The sequence below is a fragment of the Peromyscus leucopus genome, chromosome 20 (assembly GCF_004664715.2).
Source record: "Peromyscus leucopus breed LL Stock chromosome 20, UCI_PerLeu_2.1, whole genome shotgun sequence".
Taxonomy (NCBI): Eukaryota; Metazoa; Chordata; class Mammalia; order Rodentia; family Cricetidae; genus Peromyscus; species Peromyscus leucopus.
Genome location: NC_051080.1, coordinates 479,756 through 500,895, shown reverse-complemented (window position 1 = coordinate 500,895; position 21,140 = coordinate 479,756). Strand labels below are relative to the sequence as shown.

The window sequence follows — 21,140 nt, the reverse complement described above, 5'->3', positions numbered from 1 at the left end:
ATCCAGGACAGCTAGGGCTGTTACACAGAAAAACCCTGTTTAGAAAAACGAGAGAGAGAGAGAGAGAGAGAGAGAGAGAGAGAGAGAGAGAGAGAGAGAGAGAGAGAGAGAGAGAGAGAGAGAGAATAGAAGAAAGGAAGGAAAGAAGGGAAACAGATGGGAAGGTATGGCCATTGCTACCAGGGCTTTAACTGGGTAAATTGACATTGAGGCCCTCTATCTCTTTCCTTCCTCCTGCTCTTACCTGAGAGAATCAGACAGCTACTTTCCAGCTCACCATGTGGGTAGAGGACTCAGCATTGTCTCACTAATGTGCCTAATTTATTGTTAGCCTTGCTCCCATGAGTCCAGGGTCTGGAACGCACAGTCATCTTTATTGTTGTCCAGGCGCTGAAGCCCTGCACAAGTCCTCTTAACTCTCAGCAGTCCCCTTCTTTTATGTCTTGCCCTTGTTGTCCAGACTGCACAGTCTGGCACTTAGTTACCTAGGGTATTAATAGAGTTCCTATGAAATTTAGAAACTGAATTCATCTGAATGTACATTTGACAGAAGCAACTATAAATATCTTATGGAAAAGATTACATAGAATTCTTTTTAAAAAAAGATTTATTTTTATGTGTGTGTTTTGCCTGCCTGTATTCATGTGCACTACATGAGTATGCCTGGTACCAGGACCAGGAGAGGGCACCGGATCCTGTGAACAGGAGCTACAGATGGTTCTGATTGTCAGCCACCATGTGAGAACAAACATGGGTCTTCTGGAAGGGTAGCAAGTGCTTTTTTTAAAATAAAGATTTATTTATTTTACGTATATGAGTGCTCTTTATGACAGAGGAGGGCATCAGATCTCACTAAAGATAGTCCTGAGCCACCATGTAGGTGCTGGGAATTGAACTCAGGACCTCTGGAAAACAGCCAGTGCTCTTAACCTCCGAGCCATCTCTCCAGCCCCCCACTCCCACCCCCACTTTGCAGCAAGTGCTCTTAACCAATTTGCCATTGATCCACACCCCCATAGGTTTTTGTTTTTGTTTTTGTTTTTGAGACAGGGTCTATGTAGCCCTGGCTGTTCTGGAATTCACCAAGATCTGTTTGCCTCTGTCTCCAAGTGCAGGGATTAAAGACATTCACTACCATGTCCAACCATACACAGAATTCTTTCTTTTTTCTTTTTCTTTCTTTCTTTTTTTCGACAGTTTATCTGTGTAGCTTTGGCTGTCCTTGAACTCACCAAGATCTGCTTTCCTCTGGTCGCCCCAAGTGCTGGGATTAAAGGCATGTGCCACCACTGCCTGGCTCATAGAATTCTTAATGTAGACTTTTGTGTTAAAGTGCTTTTATTTTGCACAGAAAATATGTCTGTTATATTGGAAAGAAGACTTGAGTTTGAATGCTGACTCTACAATTTAATAGATAGGCCATAGCTTGGTATGGTGACATACACCTGGAATCCTAGCACTTAAGAGGCTGAGGCAGGACTGAGAGTTCCATACCAGTCTGAGCTATATACTCTTGTCTAAAAACAAAAAACAAACAAACAAACAAAACAAAACAAACAAAAAAAAAACACCAGCCAGGCGGTGGTGGCGCACGCCTTTAATCCCAGCACTCGGGAGGCAGAGGCAGGCGGATCTCTGTGAGTTCGAGGCCAGCCTGGTCTACCAAGTGAGTTCCAGGAAAGGCGCAAAGCTACACAAAGAAACCCTGTCTCGAAAAACCAAAAAAAAAAAAAAAAAAAAAAAAAAAAAAAACACCAGTAATAAGCTGGGTGTGCTGGTGCATGCCCTTAATTCTAGCACTCTAGAGGCAGAGGCAGAAACAGGTGGATCTCTGAGTTCAAGGCCAGCCTGGTCTACAGAGTGAGTTCCAGGACAGCCAGGGCTACACAGAGAAACTTTGCCTGAAAAAAAAAACAAAACAAAATAAATACGTAAACAAACAAACAGTGTCAAGTTATGTAATCTTCCCTGTTCTCAATATATTCATCTATAAAACAGAGACATACTTTTCCCAAGACTTGTTGGGAGAATTAAGGTAATATTCTGTCTGTGCAATCACAGTGCTGAGAAGACTGAAACCCATTCAAAGTCTGAGGTGCTCTTTCTGAATGTGACAAAGTGTGTTTCACAGGCCAGTTCTCAGCACAGACATCACTGATCCTTACCCAGCACTCCACAGCACAACTCACAACACGTGTCTCTCCCACTAGACCAGGTTCTGGAAGGTAAAGATTGTTTGTACTTCCATTTTCCCATGGCCTAGTACACTGCTTGATTAGTAAAATGCTATTTGAACACATTGCCTTTAAAAAAAAAAATAACAAAAGGCCTGGGAATATAGCTCAATTTTTTAATGAGCATGTATGAAGTCCCAGGTTTGATCCCCAATTCTCTCCTCATACAGGAATGTGATGGTGGCACATGCCTCTAATCCCAGCACTTGGAAGATTAAGGCAGGAGGATCAGGTCACTTTAGCTTTATATTGAGTTTAGGGCCAATTTGGGCTACATGAGACCTCTTTTAAAAAACAAAACCAAAAATGACTTGGGGTTGGAGATTTGGCTTAGTGGTTAATAACATTTGTTCTTGCAGAGGACCTGGGTTCAATTCCCAGCACTCACATGGAAGCTCACAACTATCTGTATCTCAAGTCCCAAGGAATCCAGTGCCCTCTTCAGACCTCTGGGGGCACCAGATGTATGTGTGGTGTACATATGTATGTACACACAGGGAAAACACTCATGCACATTAAATAATAACATAAGGAGCTGGAAAGAAGCTCAGCAGTTAAGAGCACTGACTGCTCTTCCAGAGGACCTGGGTTCAATTCTTGGCAACCACGTGGCAGCCCTCAACTGTCTGTAACTCCAGTTCCAGGGTACCCAACCCCATCATAGACATACATGAAGGCAAAACACCAATACACATAAAATAAAAATGAATAAATTATTAAAAATAACATAAGTACATTTTTAAAATAAAAAAACTAATGAAAACATGATGACATGCAATTTTGTGACAACTGCTATTTTAATATATTTTTAGTCATTCTGTAAAGCTTTTATTGTATATACATTCATCTTCCATGGTATGTTATATAATGTGTATTGATCCCATTTCCTCCCATACATCCTACCCTCCCTTTTTTATTTTTGGATTTTTATTTAGCTGAGGATGATTTTGAACTCCTGATTCTCCTGCTTCCACCTTCCAAGTGTTGGGATTATAAGCACGCACCACCACATTCAGTCTTGTTCATGCATATGACAACCTTGGTTGATTTCTTCAGGTGCCATCCATACACCTTGTTCTTTTTTTTTTTAAGACAGGGTCTCACTTTGTAGTTCTGGCTCACCTGGAACTTGCTATGCTTTGTCCCCACCAGGCCAAACCTACCTTGATTTTTCAAACAGGGTCTCTCATTGGCTTGGAGCTCTCTGATTAGGCTAGGGAACTCTGGGGATCTGCTCTCCATCCTCCAGAGCTGGGATTACAAGTGTGTGCCGCCATCCCTGGCTTCTTTGTGTGGAGTCTGGAGATCAAACACAGGTCCCCATGCTTGCACAACTAGCACTCTATCAATAAAGCCATCTTGCCAACCACATTGGCTGGTTTGTGTGCCAACTTGACACACAAACTTAGAGTCCTCACAAGAAGGAGCCTCAGTTGAGGAAAGGCCTCCATGAGATCCAGCTGTAAGGCATCTTCTCAATTAGTGATTTCTCAAAATGTGGGAGGGCTTACCCTATGGTGGGTGGTGCCATCTCTCATTTGCTGTCCTAAGAAGATGGGCTGAGCAAGCCAGGGGAAGCAGCTCCCCTCCATGGCCTCTGCATCAGTTCCTGCCTCAGGGATCCTCCTCTGTTTGAGTTCCTGTCCTAACTTCCTTCAGTAATGAACAGCAATGCTGAAGTATATGCCAAACAAACCCTTTCCTCCCCAGCTTGATTCTTGGTCTTGGTGTTTTGTTGTAGCAATAGAAACCTTAGCTAAGACACCAAACTTTTTTTTTTTTTTTTTAAATATGGAACACTTCACAAATTTGCATGTCATCCTTTCACAGGGGCCATGTTAATCTTCTCTGTATTGCTCCAATTTTAGTATATGTACTGCTGAAGGGAGCAACCTTTTTGTTTTCTTTAAGATTTATTTTATGTATTTGAGTATTTTGCCCACATATATGTATGTGTACCATGCACATGTATTATGTACCTGCAGAGGCCAGAAGAGGGTATTAGATTCCCTGGATCTGGAGTTACAGATGGCTGAGTTGTGAGCCATCATGTGGGTTCTGGGAACTGAATTCAGATCCTCTGGAAGAACAGTAAGTGTTCTTAACCACTGAGTCATCTCTCTAGCTCGAGCACTACTGTTTTTGAAATAGCTTCTAGCTCTGGCTGGGCTAGAACTCTCCGTGTTGACTAGGCTGATCTTGAACCTGTAGTAATCCTTTTGTCTTAGCCTGTAGAATGCTGGGATTACAGGTGTGCACCACCACACATAGCTCCTAATGGACATCTTTGCTGTGGAATAATCCTTCTGTACACTGTGAAAATGTGTTGTTCTCATTGTTAACAAAAAGCTGATTGGCTGATAGCTAGGTAGGATTTTTGGGGCAAAGAGAATGCTGGGAGGAAGAATGGCAGAGTCAAAGGAGTTGAGAGAGATGCAGAAAGAAGCAAGATGAACATACCGTGTTGAAAGAAGGTACTGCCTTGTGGCAGAGGGTAGATAAGAAATTAGATTAGCTGGATGTGGTGGCACACACCTTTACACTTGGGAGGCAGAGGCAGGCGTATCTCTGTGAGTTCAAGACCAGCCTGGAGTGGTCTACAGAGTGAGTACCAGGACAAGGCTCCAAAGCTACACAGAGAAACTCTGTCTTGAAAAAACCAAAAACCAAAACCAAAACCAAAAACAGAAAAGAAAAAAAAAAAGGAATTGAGTTAATTTAAAATGTAAGAATTAGCTAGTAACCAGCCTGAGCTATTGGCTGATCATTTATAATTAATATTAAGCATCTTTGTGGTTATTTGGGAGTAGCTGCCGAGACACAGAGAAACTCCACCTGTACATATTGATTGCAACTTTTTGAAAGAGACTAAGCCGAAACCACCCTGCTACTCTGTTCTTGAGTTATTTGAGTCAGGATCTTAGGTATCATGGAAGAACCTTGCCTGTTTTGATTGTGAATTTGACCTTCCTGTTTCAACTTCCCTGAGTGCTGGGATTACAGGCACTTGTCACCAAGCCCAGTAATTTGGTAATGGGGGATCTAACCCAGGGCTTCATGCATCTAAGTAAACATTCTACCAACTAAGTTATATTCCAGATGCTTTTGAATTCTTAGCCCATTGACACTGAGAGAGAATATTCATTGCTTTACTTAAACAGGTTAGGTATAACATTATACACCAATAACCAACATAGGTTATACATTCCTTGAAAGTAAGGCTCATGCCTTAAACTTCTTTTGCCTCAAATTATTGCACCAACTCCCCCTCCCATAAAAAAAGCAGAGCATACTAAAACAGTTGGGAAAAATGGTAGGTAAAATTGTCATTCCCTTTGACACTGAACATAAAACAGTTGGATAAAAAAGACCTGAATCATTCTGACTGCATTTTCTTACTTGAGGCTGAAAATTTCCCAGTGTGGTGAGAACAGGTGAGTATTGTTATTTGTCATACTGGAATCTCCCTGAACTCTGTTCTCAGCACTTAACATGGGATAGTTTCTTAAGCCTGGGTACAGAGAGAAAGCTCTACCAAGTGGAAACTTTCTAATGTCTAATGGAAGCTCACCTGGGCAAAGGAAGTGGAGCTCTAATGGAGGGGAAGTAAAGGTCCTTTCCCGAAGATCAGGTGGACACTGTCAGCCAATGTCATTGTCACTGGGTGGAGACTGGCAAAGAAGAACAGCTCTAGGGGGTAAATGCTTATAAAAGAAAGCATTTAATTGGGGCTTACTTACAGTTTCAGAAGTTTAGTCTGACTTAATATACACTAACAAGTAGAGGCTACACAGATAAGCATCCAGAGTCTCTGTTTGCACCAGTGGATTTATTCTTTATTTACTCATTTTCTTTTTCTTTCTTCCTTTTTCTTTCTTTCTTTCTCTTTCTTTCTTTCTTTCTTTCTTTCTTTCTTTCTTTCTTTCTTTCTTTCTTTCTTTCTTTCTTTCTTTCTTTCTTTCTTTCTTTTTCTTTCTTTCCTTCCTTTCTTCCTTCCTTCCTTCCTTCCTTCCTTCCTTCTTCCTTCCTTCTTTCTTTCTTCTTTCTTTCTCTTTCTCTCTCTCTCTTTTTTAAATAAGGACGTCTTCATAAATTTGCATGTCATCCTCATATTAAAATTCCAATTTTAATATGTGTGCTGCTGAAGTGAGCACTAGTCTTTCTTTTATATGGCTGACTCAAGCCCTTGGCCTTTTCAACATAGAGAAGATAGCAGATCTGACTTCTGACCTTCACTTCTCTTTAATGGATGCTCAGTGTTGGGAAAGAGATTGTGGGAGTAGGGTACTGGGAGGTCAGAACTTTTATTTCCCTACTGGTGTGCTATCCAGTTTCCTTAGCTTAGACACAGCTTCTGCTGTGGTTCTGCTGGTGCTAGACTAGACATCTTCAACACACTTCTCATTTGAAGAGCAGATGCTGGAGGGAGAAAGAGATACCATCTACCCCAATGCCATCATTTGACAAGAAAGTGAGGTCTAGAAAAAAGGAAACAACTTTCCTTCAGTTACACAGCGAATGTGGGATAGACTTCAGGCATTTTTCTGGAGTGGTGGTGCAGGCTAGCACTTGGGAAGTGGTGGCAGAAGGATCTAGAGTTCAATGGCATCTCCAACTTCCAGACTTTTGCCCCCCAACAGAGTAGAGGGGTTTTGCTACTGTTTTTAGGTAGAGCACTGCCCCTTTCCTGTTCTCTTGTTCACCAGCTGCTTGCAACGAGAAACTGAATTATTTCTCCACAAGCAAGAGAAAACTCCTGCTTCATTTAGTTTGTGGCAGGAAAGCTGCTGGACACAGTCTGTGGAATCCCCTCTACCTTGGCAGGCTGATTTTACCCAACTGGTGGCAATGGCCTTGTGCCCACAGACAAGCAATTTGAGGCTTGCTGTCCATGAATGCCAGGTGGCTGACTGGAGACCTATACTGCACCTGCTGATCCTGGTGTGAAACTCTTGGATTTGTATATGTGTGAGTTTCAGGAGGGCATTTTTACATGGACTTAAGGGATTTGGCACTGAAGGTATAGATTACCTCTTTTTGAATTGTTGGTCTGTGGAGGTCCTCTAACCCCCATCCAAACATTACAGGCTACTGCTACTGTTCTTTGTTACTGTCTCAGTCAGTGTACTATTGCTGTGAAGAGACAACAATATCACAGTGACTCTTATAAAAGAAAGCATTTAATTAGGGGCTTACTTAACAGTTTCAGAAGTTTAGTTCATTATCAGCATGGCAGGAAGCATGGTGGCACGCAGGCCGATATGATGCTCAAATAGGAGCTGAGGGTTCCATATCCATAGGCAGTAGGGAGAAAGAGCCACTGGGCCTGACTTGGACTTTTGAAACCTCAAAGTCCACCCCCAGTGATGCACTTCCTGCAACCAGGCTAATCTTTTCAAATAGCATTTCTCCCTAAGCATTTAAATATATGAGCCTAGGGGGGGCATTCTTCTTCAAACTACCATAGTTACCCTCCAGAACTTGATGGTAAGGTCCTGTTGCTGAAGATACCATATACATGACCTATGGGTCATGGAGAATTCAAGCTGGTATTCACTTGGAACCTCTATTCCCCCTGGCTAGCTTTCACAGTACTAGAATGAACTATGTATACTACTAGGGGAGAAAAATAATCAACACTCTTACCCAGCTGTGAACCCTGTAAGTTACACTAATGACTGGCCTGGCAATTCATGTCCACTGATGCATTAGGGCCACAAATGCTGTGGGAGTGACCAATCACTTTCTTACTGGATTTAAAGCCTGATCCATAAGATGGAACTAGTACTGTTAACTGGGCCAAAAAATAGACCCATGATTAGCTAAGTCATAGGCCCTACAGGAGAACCGAATACTATTACTGTGTTAAATAGACACAGTAATAGCCCCCATCTCAAGCTCTTACCTTCACATCACATCCACAGATTAGTTCATCTCCCATTCCTTACCAGAGAACTTTTTTTTTTTTTTTACAGTAGATGGTGACTAATACTGGTCAAAGTGCAAAGGGTAAAACTGTTGAGTGCTAAATGGGACAGTTAGGTTATACCCCCTCTCCCCAAAGCTCAGGGATCATTGTAAATGAGGGGGCAGAAAGATTTTAGGAGCAAGAGGTAGTGTGGATGTCTGCAGTGAAACAATATTTGCTGGACATGACTGGGCCTTTCTACACATGAATTCATAGAAGCTGTGACTGCTTGCACAATGCCTGTACAAGATCAAGGGAATCAAAATCCCAGCATAGATGGAGGTAGGTAAGGAAGTTCTATTCCTGAGGGGCTACCAGCAATTGGTGGCTGTTAGGGGAAGGAGAGTCCGCTTCCTTTAGGAATGTGAACCCTTAGAGCTATCCATGTTCTGTAGATTATCTATACTCACATACACACAGGCATCACTAACTGGACTCAGTGGGTTAAAAAAATAACCAAGCGTGGTTGTGCACACATTTACTCTCAGCACTTGGTGTCAGAGGCAGGCAAATCTCTGTGAGTTTGAGGTCAGTCTGCTCTACACAGAGCGTTCCAGACCAGTCAGGGCTACATAATGAGACTCTATCTAAAACAGAGACAAAACCAAAAACCAAAGAAACAAAAAAGAGATTGAGAGAGCTCTTGAGTGGGCCCACATTTAAAATTGGAGAAGAGATGGGGGGATAGGATAAGAAATAGAGGGGGCCAGGCGGTGGTGACACATGCTTTTAATCCCAGCACTCGGGAGGCAGAGCCAGGTGGATCTCTGTGAGTTCAAGGCCAGCCTGGTCCACAGAGTGAGATCTAGGACAGGCACCAAAACTACACAGAGAAACCTTGTCTCGAAAAAAAACAAAACAAAACAAAACAAAAAACCAAAAAGAAAAACAAAACAAAACAAAACAAAAAAAACAAAACCAAAAACAAAACAACAAAAAACAAACAAACAAAAAAAGGAATTAGAGGGGAAGGGTGTGAACTTGATCAAAATGCATTATATAACTGTATACAATTCTTAAAAAATTAAAAGATCTTGGCACTGGGGAAGTGTGAGACAGCTAAGCAAGTAAAGGCACCTGTTGCCAAGCCTGACAGCCTGAGTTCAAACCCTAGGACCCACATGGTGGAAGGAGAGAACTGATTCCTATAAGCTGCCATCTGACCTCCTTGTATGGACCATGACATGTGTATCTCATGTGCACAAATTGAAAAACAAAGGATGCTGGCTTTTGCTGTGGATGCATGCATGCATCCCCACATGTATTATGCATACACACACACACACACACACACACAAAAAAAAAAAAAAAAAAAAAAAAAAAAAGAAAAGATATTGGTATTTCCAGATTGTCAGGAGAGATAATACCCCACCGCCAACCTAGAATCTATGGATAGCCCTGAGTCTGTGCTTTAGGAAAGCTTTTCAAATGTCGGGTTTTTTTTGGAGACAGGATTTCTCTGTGTCGCCCTGACTGATTTGGAACTTGATCTGTAGATCAGCCTGGCCTCAAATTCATGGAGATTCATCTGCCTCTGCCTCCTAAGTGCCAGGATTAAAGGCATGTGGCACCATTGCTTGAAAGGATTTCACATATCCTAGGCTAGCCTCTAATTTATTTAGCCAAAGATGACCTTGAAGTTTTGATCCTGACTCTATCTCCTAAGTGCTATCGTGTTTAGTTTATGGGGCATTGGGGATTGTGTATGCTAAGCAAGCACTCTACCAACTAAGCTATGCCCCTAACCCAACGGGGCAACATTTCTAAGGCAAGGAAGCGAAATGAGGTTTGGGTGTTAGGATGAACACACTATAAAGCAGAAAGAGTACCCTGTTTATGTCTCTCACAGGCTACTTCTTCGTGGTATTTTCCAGTACAGTCTCAGGCCACCTTAGATTTGAACGCCACCTGCTGGACACCAAGGAACTCCAAAGTTATGTCTCAGCCTTTTCACTACAATTTCACCTTTATTACAGGTCATTTTATAATCTGTTCAGGTGAGTTTTTTCTCTTGGGAGCCAGACTTATTGTCTTTCAGGGAGACTAGGTACATCCCTCCAACTCCCCAGACTGCCCTTTCCCCATCCAAAATATTTTATCCTGAGGCTGGATAAAGTGTTTCATAGTTCCTTGATTCAGGTGCCCCAGGGTGGCTGAACTCTACTCTATTTTGGGAAAACAAACTCAAAACAACACAGGGCACTCTTGATACTAACTGCATGTCTCTGTGTGTGTTATTCACACAACAACTAAGCAAAAATATTTCAGAGGGCCCTGGCTAGCTAGCCTAATTCAATTTAATTTGGATGCTATCGGGAAATAGCATCAGATACAGGGGTTGCAGGCTCAGTCCCAAGACTGTCCCCTGCCTTCAGATGCCAGCTGCAATCCTTCAGCTGTTCTATTTCTGACCAAACAGCTATACAGTGAGGTTCCCTACAAACCTAAGTTCTGGGTTGATTAATGTGCTTGAGTGGCTCCCCAAATTCTGGGAAACACATTAGTTAATCATAAGGAATATTAAAGGATACAAAGAGACACTCAGGATGAGTGAGGCATAGTAGAAGGGACACCGTCTCCATGTCCCAGGTATCTGTCATATACTGTTCTCCAGGTCCTGTATCTTTCATAAGTCTGATCAGCTACTGAAGCTCTCCAAACCCTCCAAGGTCTTATGTAGACTTAGTGTCTCCAACCCTAAGAAGACTACATGAGGACACCCAGCAAGGCCTGTCTGCTTCCGAAGTCTTCTTGGTCTCTATACAGCATTCCTCCTTCCAGGTAGGGGCAAACCTCTCTGGCATGAGGTAAAAGGCAGGCCAGAGAATTTCTTCATGGCCAGTTCCGGGACAGAAAGGCAGGGAAAGATAACAGTTTCTATGACCTGCTTTTGGGGAAAGTAATGCTGATTTTTATAGCCTTCTCTGGGGAGGGAGATATAAGCCAGGAATTGCAAATAAAATCCAAAAAATAACTATCATACAATCATAACCTACTGCCAACAGGAAGCAGCTGGATAGATGAGACAGGCCACAGGATCCTTGGACAGGAAGAAGGTACTGCCTTTGCTTGGCTTTCTGTCCCCTCTACCTGATTAAAATATAGGGAACTGGTGTGTTCATGGTCCTTGCTCATTTAGCACAGATAACTACTAGAACCCATTAAAGTCGTTAGTGTACTGGAAACTGTGGACTAGCTATTCCAACTTGGGCTGCATCTTCAGAATGGGAAGTAACTTGTGAGTTTTGACAGTTCTAAAATAAATCCTTCATTGGTGAAATGGGGACAGCATTAATCTACATCCTCAAGATTGGCTGGGCTGTACAATATCCATGCAGTTCACAGGGCTGGGAAAACAGATGTAGAAATCTCTCCATCCCCTGCTGACTCTGCAATCTAGCTTGGTCAAAAAGCAGTCTTTTCATATTTTCTGAATGCCTTATTAATATACATCTTTTGAATATCTTTCAAATCTTTGCTTTAAAAGAAAGGAATTAAGGAGGATTTAAGAAAATGTTGTGGCTAATCTCATGCTATATTCACTTAATGTCATTTCTGTAATGTCTTTTAGTTTACCCATCACTTTAATGATTTATTTTTATTTTATGTGCATTGGTGTTTTGTCTGCATGTATTATCTATGTGAGGGTGTTGGATCCCCTGACACCTGGAGTTACAGACAGCTGTGAGCTGCCATGTGGGTGCTGGGAACTGAAGCCAGGTGTTTTGGAAGAGCAGCCAGTGCTCTTAACTGCTGAGCCATCTCTCCAGCCACCCCTCTGGCACTTTTAATTAAAATTTGAAATTGTGTGTGAATCCAGGTGCCCAGAGAGGCCAGAGGTGTTGGATGCCCCTGGAGTTGGAGTTATAGGTGATTGTGAGCTACCGGACATGGGTGCTAAGAATTGAACTTGGGCTGGGTGGTGGTGGCACACGCCTTTAATTCCAGCCTTCGGGAGGTAGAGACAGGCATACTTCTATGAGTTCCAGGCCAGCCTAGTCCACAGAATGAGTTCTAGGACAGTTAGGGATACACAGTAAAACCCTGTCTTGAAAAACCAAAACCAAACCCAAACCCAAACCAAACCAAAACAAACAACCCCCCCCAAAAAACAAAAAACAAACAAAAAAACCCACCAAAACCAAAAAAACAAAAAAAACCCCAAAAAACTCTGGACCTCAGGAAGAGGAGTACATGTTCTTAACCACTGTACTTTCTAGCCACAGTGCTTACTCTTAAGGGCTTTGGTGCACTTGTCTTGCTTAAAACTTTAAAGGATCTGGGCTGGGGACATCACTGAGTTGGTAGAGTGCTTAAGCATGCATAAAGCCCTGGGTTCACTTCCTAATACCACATAAACCAGGTATAGTGACTCACTCCTTTAATGCTCACACTATTGAGATAGAAGCAGGGGGACTAGGAATTCATGGTCTTCAGGCAGCTGAGTTCCAGGCTTGGCCTGGGATGCCTCAAAAACAAAATCCCAAGCCCTTTAAAGGGATCTGAGGATATATTACTATGATTTTACCTTTAATCACTACTATACTATACCTTTTACTTGTGATTAGTTTGTGGATTTTTCATAAAATTAAAAAAATTATATGTTTTAAGTTCAAGGCCTGCCTGGTCTGCAGAGTGAGTTCCAGGACAGCCAGGGCAATACAAAGAAACTCTCCAAAACCAAAACCACAAAAAAATGTGGATGGGTGGTGATTTTGTGTGCCACTTTTTCTTCTCTTTTCTTTTTTTTTTTTGAGACAGGGTTTCTCTGTGTAGCACTGGCTATTCTAGAACTTAACTCTGTAGACCAGGCTGCCTTGAACACAAAGATCTGCCTGCTTCTGCCTCCAGAGTGTTGGAGTTAAACTCTGCCTGGCTGTGCATCACTTTAATGCTTGGTGCTCAAGAGGCCAGAAGAGGATGCTGAATCCCCTGGAACTGGAATTACAGTCATTAGGCACTATGTGGGTGCTGGGAATTGAACCCAGGTCCTCTGGTAGATCAGCCAGTGTTTTTAATCTCTGAGCCATCCTCTAGCTTTCTACATGTGAACTTTTAAAAAAGATTTTATTTTTAATAGCTCATGTGTATGGGCCTGCATTCTTGCACTCTGGTATTTGGGGAGACCAGAAGCATAAAACTGCCTAAAACTGGAGTCATAGGTGCTACTGAGCTCAGGTCTTCCATCTCTCCAGACTAAGTCTGTAGTCTGTCAAAGGACCCAAGTCCTTAAAAACTAAAGCTGAATTATGTTCTTTGTAAATTCCTAAAAAGACTTTTTTGTAGTGATTTTAGAAACTCTTTTGCCTATACCTGGGGTCTACTGTGAGAAATGGATTACTGTGTGCTGCTTTCACATATTCTGATTTATGATCTGGACATAAGCCCAGGAATCTGCATTTTATAATAAGCATCTATAGCAATTGTGATGGAGGTGATAGACAGCTGGAATATGCTTCCAGAACACTGACTTTGACTATAAAAGGAATGAGGGGAGGGTGTAACTAAAACAAATCTTCATGTGTAAATCTCACTTCATTTAGCTCTTTGGAGCCATAGCTCTCACACTGGGGTTAGTATCGTCTTGCCCAAGAAATAAACCCTCAGTCATTTCCCTGAAAGAGGAGAGGTAGCCCTGGGCTGTGTGTCAGACACTTAGGAAAGTGTGTTATGTGTTAATTTGTTTCCCAACCTGAATCATTTCTGTGCAAAGGTTTGGCTGAAGGCAGTATGAACTGACATACTCTCCCTGGTGATTTTGTAGTTTTCACTGTAGAAGGCATGCATAAAGCAGGAAGTAGAGTAAAGGGGGAGGTATCAGGGACTAAGCTGGCGTTATATCAAGCTTTGCAGTACAAGCAGCAAACATTTTAGCAGGGGAGAAAAGGGCTACAAACAGCTTCAGACACCAGTGTTTTCTGGGCATCTCATTTTGAGGGAAACAACAAAAATGCATAGTACTGGCAAACCAACCCTTAGCCACTATGTAGAAAGTTTGTGAGTAAATGGTGTTCTGAAATGTAGTTCATTTCATAGAAGAGAATGAATGATAAGTCTTGACAGAAAAAATTAGGCCAAAAGCCTGGCAAGCACCTCAAATAGCCCAGAGGAGGTTGTGGAGCCTTAGCAGAAAGAAAGAGTCATTGAATCCCTGGCCTAGCTAACACAGACCAGAGGATGCTTTCAGTGCATTTCAAAACAGACCTGCCTTTTGGGATGAACCATACAGTTCTTAGAAATCACTGATGGTTTTTTGAAGAATCCCACCCCCAGCTCCTGGGAACAGATTAACAAGAACCCCAAGTTGTGAGATAAGGGAACACAGAGGCTGCTCTGTGATTTAGAAGTCTGACTTGACATGGTGAGAGGTTATCTCTGTCCCTGCTTCCCTCACCTCATTTGATGGTCTCAGAGAATGATTTAAGGACAGGAATTCCCCCCCAACAGGGTTTTGCTGTGTGGCTTTGGAGTCTGTCCTGGAACTTGCTCTGTAGCCCAGGTTGGCCTCAAACTCACAGAGATCCACTTGCCTTTGCCTCTGCCTCCTGATTGCTGGGATTAAAGGCATGTGCCACCACCACCTGGCCAGGACAGGAAAATTTTATACAATGATTAAAACTCTAAAATTGTTGCATAATTAATCTTTTCCATTTTTTATTTTATTTTATTTTATTTTATTTTTTTTGGTTTTCCGAGACAGGGTTTCTCTGTGTAGCTTTGCGCCTTTCCTGGAGCTCACTTGGTAGCCCAGGCTGGCCTCGAACTCACAGAGATCCGCCTGGCTCTGCCTCCCAAGTGTTTTTATTTTATTTAATCTTATTTAAAAGTACTTTTTTCTAGGTAAATAAAACCACCAAAATTTTAGTGTTGGGTAAACCTTGGAAGCCATATACTTCCGTTCTGTCTATTCATAAAGATGACTGAAGCACAGGAAGTGTATTTGGCATTTCCAAGGTTATAGGGATGTTCTTGAGACAGGGTCTATTATGGAGCTCTGGCTGTCCTGAACTTACTCTGCAGACCAGGCTGACCTAGAACACAGATCTGCCTGCTTCTGCCTCCCAAGTGCTGATTAAAGGCGTGTGCCATCCTTACCATGACAGGGCTGTTCTTCAGACTGTCACTAGTTCTGTCTGTCACTGTCTGCATAACCACCTTCTCTTAAGGAGTTCCAACTGCTCGCTTCATGCTTGCTCAGTCAACAAGTACTATAGCCAACATTTTTTCTTTTTTAAAGATTTATTTATTATGTATACAGTGTTCTGCCTGCATGTTTTCCTGCACGCCAGAAGAGGGCACCAGATCTCATTACAGATGGTTGTGAGCCGCCATATGGTTGCTGGGAATTGAACTCAGGACCTCAGGAAGAACAGCCAGTGCTCTTAACCTCTCAGCCATCTCTCCAGCCCCAGCCAACATATTTTTAAAAAATAATTTATTTTTATGTGCATTGGTCTTTTGTCTGCATAATTGTCTGTGTGAGGATGCCAGATCCCCTGGAACTGGAGTTACAGACAGTTATAAGCTGCCATGTGGGTACTGGGAATTGAACCTGAGTCCTCTGGAAGAGCAGCCAGTGCTCTTAACCGCTGAGCTATCTCTACAGCCCTAGTCAACACATTTTTGTGGGTCTTTTTTTTTTTTTTTTTTTGAGGGATGGGAGTGATGTAGGGAAGAATATGCTGGCATATGGTACTTATCCCTCTGGCCTTTGAGGAGAGAGGAGAGGAGAGGAGAAAGGGAGGAAGAATAGGGAGGTGGAAAAGAAGATTGGGGAGAGAGATGAAAGAGGGAGACAACCTTGTGCTAATTATTTTTGGTTTTTTGAGACAGGGTTACTGTGTGTGTAGTCCTGGCTGTCCTGGTACTTGCTCTGTAGACCAGGCTGGCCTGGAACTCAAGAGATTCATCTGTCTCTGCCTCTCAAGTGCTGGGATTAAAGGTGTGCATCACCACTGCTCAGCTTATTTTCTTAATTTTTACAAAATTATTTGTCATAGCTAGGCGGCGGCGGTGGCACATGCCTTTGATCCCAGCATTAAGGAGGCAGGTGTAGGCGGATCTCTGAGTTTGAGGTCACTTTGGTCTACAGAGTAAGTTCCAGGACAGCCAGGGCCACACAGAGAAACTATGCCTCAAACAACAACAACAACAACAACAACAACAACAAAATTATTTATCCTAGTTGGGTGGTGGTAATGGTGCAAAACTTTTAATCCCAGCACTCAGGAGCCAAAGACAGGCAGGCAGATCTCTCTGAGTTCGAGGCTAGTCTGGTCTACAGAGCTGTAGTGATATTTGTTCCACCCATGACCTTGGACTATACAGCCCAAAGGAGGCAGTGCTTCCTGCCATCGACCTCTGAGAAGGGGTTGGAGAAGAGTCACATGCCCCTTCTCCATGTTCCTGCCTGCAAGGTCAGATCAGATGATGACTTCTGCTGTCTTACTCTGTTCTGTAATCATGAGTGTATTGCCTCATTTTATAATTCTGTTACCCATTTAATAGATTCATGTGGATTGATCTTAATGTAATAAATAACACCCAGGACAGCCAGGGATATACAGAGAATATATAATCTATTCTAAAAGTATGAGTGTTCTGCATGCATACACATCTGCATACCACATTCATGTCTCCTGCCGAGGAGGTCAAAGGAGGGACTGGATCCCCTGGGACTGGAATTAGTTGTTAGCCATCATGTGGGTGCTGGGAGACGAACCTGGGTCCTTTAGAAGAACAGCCATCACTCTTAACTGCTGAGCCATTGATCCAGCCCTAGATGTTTTATTTATTTATTTTTTACTTGATACAGGGTTTATGCAACTCTGGCTGTCCAGTGTCTTGCTATATAGACCAGGCTGGTTTCAAACTCAGATCCACTTGGCTCTGCCTCTGGAGTGCTGGGATTAAAGGTGTGCACTATCACATTTGACATCCCAGACTTCTAATCTTACAAAAGAAACCCCCACACATTAGAGAAAACCTGAGTGCTCAATACACTGAATACCAAGCTCCCTTTTACCCTCCTCAGATGACCAGCTCTCAGAGGTCTGTGTTAGCAACTCAAAGAAAAAGATGATCTCAGGTATACCGTGGGGTTGTAGCTATGCTGTCATCTCCTCAGGCTTAACACGATTTAGGAACCACAATAGGCTACAGGCCCTTAATGGCTTAGTCTGGTGGTGTCCTGAGAGTAATTCCTCAGAGGCCCAACATACAGCTTGCTCCTCAGATGACTTAGCCAAATACCCAATTCACTGTATATTCTCCCTTTGTGCTTAAAATGTCAGTGTGGTTTCTGTTTCCTTCTAAAACTCTGACTGATGGGGGCTAAATGAAGTGAATTATGGCCAGGCTTTGAGGCCAGCCTGTGGTGGTATTGTGTTCCCCAAAATATTGTGTACTCTAATAAATTTATCTGGGGTCAGAGAACAGACAGCCACTAGGTACAAAGGCTAGAAAATGGTGGCACTCACACCTTTAATCCTAGCATTCCAGAGATAGAAATCCCTCTGGATCTCTGTGAGTTCAAGGCCACATTGGAAATAGCCAAGCATGGTGAAACACGCCTTTAATCCCAGAAAGCCAGCCTTTAATCCCAGGGAGTGGTGGTAGAAAGCAGAAAGATATATAAGGCGTGAGGACCAGAAACTAGAATCTTTTGGCTGGTTAAGCATGTGGCTGGTTAAGCATTCAGGCTTTTGAGCAGTAATTCAGCTGAGACCCATTCCGGATGAGGACTCAGAGGCCTCCAGTCTGAGGAGACAAGACCAGCTGAGGATCCAGCGAGGTGAGATAGCTGTGGCTTGTTCTGTCTCTCTGATCTACCAGCATGGACCCCAATAACTCGCCTCAGGTTTGATTTTATTAATAAGAACTTTTAAGATTCCTGCTACACCAGCCTGGTCTACAAAGTGAGTTCCAGGACAGCCAGAGCTATTACACAGAGAAACCTCATCTCAAAAAAACAAACAAACAAATAAACCAAGTGAATTACAATACAACTCAGTAACTGTTACTAAAGAAAGCATAAGCAGGATGTGTTGGTACAGACCTCCAATCCCAGAACTTGGAAGCAGAGGCAGATGGAACTCTGAGTTCCAGGCTAGCCAAAGGCTCCATTAAAATAAGCAAGCAAGCAAGTAAATAAATAAAAGGCATTAACAGAAAAGAATGTAAAAAGTTTGGAAGTTAATGAGGAGATAACATTTGAGTTGGAATTTGAAGATGAGATTACACCAGGAAGAAGCACCAGGAACAAGTATATTTTAGAAAACAAGACCTGTGGAAGGTATGGTCATTAGATTTACTTTTATTATTGTATGTGGATGAGTAATATGACTGTGTACCACATGGGTGCCTGACTCCCTAGGAGGTGGTTAGCCTCCATGTGGATGTTGGGAATCAAAGTCAGATCCTTTACAACAATAAGTGCTTTTAAACCATTGAGCTAACTCTCCAGCTCGTGACAGTATGGTCATTAAAGAGCACTTTAGGGACAGTGAGTTCACCATGGTTAGACTACGACCACGGTGGGGCAATTGTAAAATGTAGTTAAGAGTACTGGCTTTTGGAGCTTGTAGATATGATTACAATTTTGTTTCTTCTATATAGTAACCAAGCAACTCTGATTAAATCTTGTGAATTCTGTGATCCTCAGTTTCCTTATCTACCAAGTGGAAGTCCTGGGATCAAAGGCCTGCGACACCACTGGCCAGCTTTTTTTCTTTTCTTTCTTTTTTTGTTTTTAGGCAGAGTTAGCCTGGAATTTAAGGGCAATCTTCCTGCCTCAGCCTGCTCAGCCTGAATGCTGGGATTCTAAGTGTGAGCTAACATACCCACGCTTCCTTCCTTCAGGCCAAAAGAATGCTTTCATGCTTGGCATTAAAATGGCTCCTGCCACAAGCATCACAGGAAAAAACTGGAGGAGTAGGAATAGAATGCTGGACATGAATATAAATGGCACTTTAAAGAAGGGTCATGGGCTGGAGAGATGGCTCAGCTATTAAGAGCACCCCTTTGAGCCCTTTTAGGGTGGTGCATACCTTTAAATCCAGCACTTGGGAGGTGGAACTCAGATCTCTGAGTTCAAGGCCAGCTTGGTCTACAGAGGGAGTTCCAGGATAGCCAGGGCTACACAGAGAAACCCTATCTTGAAAAACCAAACCATTTGTAACTCCAGCTCCAGGGGATTCTGATTCCCTCTTAGGGACTCCATGAGTACCAGGCCTGCATATGGTGTACAGACATACATGCAGGCAAACTTTCATGTGTAGGGAGCCGCTATTCAAAGATGGCGCTGGCTTCCTGGTAGCCTAGCTGTAAACAACTCCATATTTGGCTATGATGCACGAGTATGGTAATTGGCCTTATGTCCTCAGCCTATCCCGTGGCTCCCCGTGTTCACATTCTGGCGGGACCCAATCACAGTACGGCACGTTTGCCTGATTCCCTTTATAAGCAGCGGCAGTTTAGTCCTCGGGGCCCCTCACCTCCCGCTCTTCCTTAATCAAGAGGCGCGCCAATAAAGTGTGATCTGAGAAGAATCCTCACGTGGTGGTCGTTCTTCCTCGCTGGCCGAGGAGCGCGCCGCATTCATGTACATAATGAACATAAATAAATCTTAAAAAAAAGTCAGCAAGATGGCTCAGCAGGTAACTAGAGTTAGATCCCCAGGACCCTAGGTAGAAGGAAAAGACTCTAGCCAAGTTCCCCTTTGACCTCCATGTCACCCTCTCTCACACAATAAATACATGTAATAAAACTTAGAAAATGTAAGTGTAGACAAACAACCCTTCCAGTCCAGTTAAGCTCTTCTGTAGGGTAAATGAGCAACTGCTTGAGAGGGAGGTGGTAGGTTCTATGTATTGCTCTGCTCAGCACACACACTCCTTCTTCAGTGTGAAGAGGCTGGAAAACCAGAGACAATGTCCTATTTCCTTGTAGCCAGTTACACATTTGGGGGGCTGACACTGGCTGCAATGTATCTGGCAGCTGTAGCAGCAGCATCCTAAATGCAGGAAAGTAGTTGCAGTTCCCTTCATAACCTTTACAAAGAATTTGTACAAGTCTAGAGTTTTAGTCTTCTGTGCCCTGCATAGCTTCCTTACAAGTACTTTACTGGTTACACTGGCTATAACGGATTCTGTTCTCTGCAATCAAACTGTCTGAAAATGAAATGAGGTTTCTCTTTTCTTTTTGCTTTTTCTAGACAGGGTCTCTCTTTGTAGCTCTGGCTGGTCTAGAACTCTGTATGTAGATCAGGCTGGCCTCAAACTCAGAGATCTGCCTGTCCCTGCCTCCCAACTGCTGGGATTAAAGGCATGCACCACCATGCCCCGTCTGTTTTATTTTTTAAAGAGTAGATGAATCTATCATTTTTGTAGCTAAGTTAAGAAAGGGTGGAGAATAACTTATGGAAGTATTACAGGTTTTGAGAAGCTGAGTGGTAGCTTGCCTTCAACTAAGGCCCCTGATTAATCTTATCTCCTAGTGTTTGTACTATGAAGTCCCCTATTATAAGGGAAAAGGCTGGAGCATAACCAAAAGCATATTGTGAGATGAAGGCAGGTGATTTCTAAGGTTGAGGTCATAAAACAATTACAACCTCCATCTTACAGACTCTGGGGGAAAATCAGGTGGCATGTTGTGACGACACTGAAAACAGGCTGTGCAGAGTCCCATGTGGGGAGGAAGTGAGCAGCACTTCTGCCAACAACTAAACCTGACCCGCTAGACACTAAGCCCTTAGCATCAAATTCTTACCTATATCAGAAAACTGCTGCTCTAGATAAACTGACCAAAACTACAGGAAAGGTCCCTATTCAAGATGACTCAGCTAAGCTGATTCTGAATTCCCAACTCACAGAAATTGTGAGAACAGTGTCTAATATTGTTTTATTTATTTATTTAGTTAGTTTTTCGAGACAGGGTTT

General features: G+C 42.8%; 1 non-coding gene across 1 annotated transcript; it reads right to left on the bottom strand.

The window, feature by feature from the left end:
- Nucleotides 1–4,019: 4,019 nt before the first annotated feature.
- Nucleotides 4,020–4,126, bottom strand: LOC114696704. The gene has a single exon (XR_003735051.1). It is a non-coding gene; the product is annotated as a U6 spliceosomal RNA (small nuclear RNA).
- Nucleotides 4,127–21,140: the final 17,014 nt, after the last annotated feature.